Source organism: Terrapene carolina, unplaced genomic scaffold (genome assembly GCF_002925995.2).
Source record: "Terrapene carolina triunguis isolate 2854851 unplaced genomic scaffold, T_m_triunguis-2.0 Scaffold58, whole genome shotgun sequence".
In the NCBI taxonomy this organism is placed as follows: Eukaryota; Metazoa; Chordata; order Testudines; family Emydidae; genus Terrapene; species Terrapene triunguis.
This window is the reverse complement of record NW_020664409.1, coordinates 93,413,999-93,415,693: the sequence shown is the minus strand read 5'-3', so window position 1 is coordinate 93,415,693 and position 1,695 is coordinate 93,413,999.

Here is a 1,695-nt window from a genome sequence, read left to right as displayed (position 1 = left end):
CTGAGATTCAAACTGCCCAGACAGGAAAATGAATTCAAATTTTCCCGAGGGTGTGGCTGGTCAGAGCATCCGAGCTCGGACTGCTGTCCAGAGCGTCAACAGAGTGGTGCACTGTGGGATAGCTCCCGGAGCTATTAGCGTCGATTTCCATCCACACCTAGCCTAATTCGATATGGCCATTTCGAATTTAGCGCTACTCCTCTCGTTGGGGAGGATTACAGAAATCGATTTAAAGAGAGCTCTATGTCGAACTAAATGGCTTCCTGGTGTGGACGGGTGCAGGGTTAATTCGATATAACGGCGCTAAATTCGACATAAAAGCCTAGTGTAGACCAGGCCTAACAGTCAAATGTTTAACTTTCTGAGGAAAAATACTTTCAGTGGTGAAGTTTTTTGTCTTCTTAGCACAATCACATTTTGTGTCCTTGTCGGTGGCTGAGAATAGACTTCCCCATTCACTAACAGCAAGTTGACTTGGCTTATGCATTCCTGCCTAACTGGTTCTTCAATCTACTTTCTGATCAGTTTATGCTTCATTTGAGCAGGGAATGGAGCAATATAAGGATTGAATAATGCTTTATTACATTTTTACAGTTAAAACTAAAAAAGAATATAAAAGATGCGTGTACCATGGCCAAGTGAATTTTAATGTTCACTTCAGAAATAACCTTACAATTGAATAACTTAATTTTTTTTTTTTTTTTTTTTTGCCTGTAACTACTGTTGCCTGTATAAGGAGGGTGTACTAACTCTGCCTTACCTACCATAGTCAAGCCAAGAAAAACTCCACAGTTATAGATGTATGCTTCAGATACCAGTCCTTTTTTGACTTTAGAATTGGTTTTTCAAACTTTAAAACTTCAGTGGGGCAAATCAATGATCTCTTTTCAAGTCTGGAATTACAAATGCTCTCTCAGACCTATGTATGTGCATACAGTACCCAGATCCTTTTTGTGGTCTTTGGGCCCTATAAAAATAATAGATCTTTTGTCTGCATAAGACGGTGTTTTAAGCTAGTGAAATCTAGAACTTGATACCCAAATAGATTAAGCAGGTGCAATAACTCTTATATTTCCCCTTTCTTTATATAGGCAGTTGGCTAAGCTGCAGGCTGACCAGAAAAATGAAGATTGTAAAGCAGGTAAAGGAAGAAAATAAAAATCTTTCCAGTTTTTAGCTAGTGGTAGGTTTTAAAATGCCTGTGTTTTTGTTTAACTCGAATTGTTTCACTTGAAATCAACCTGCAGTGCTGAATAAATTAACAGTGTTCTTAGCTCATTTTCGGGCAACTAACTTTAATAGCAGAAGTAAAATACACTGTATGCAGTATTGCATCAGTCATTGAAAGTTACTGATTGGGCAACACTAGAGTGTCTGAATTTTATATGCAACCTGACGACGACGATGATGATGATGATGATGATGATGATGATGATGATGATGATGATAGAAGCCAAGAACAGTACTTGGAATATGTAAAACTCTAGGTTTTGCAATCAACTCCTCATTGTTTACAGTAAACTGGTAATCCTATAATTAAAACCTGTGAGTTTATAATCAAGTTTAGGTTTTGTAAAGTGTTTTTGATCTAAGGTGATTATTTTGTGTACAATTTTAACTGTGTGGTACAGTAGTGATTATCTCACTCTGTGTGTGTGTGTGTGTGTGTGTGTGTGTGTGTGTGTGTGTGTGTGT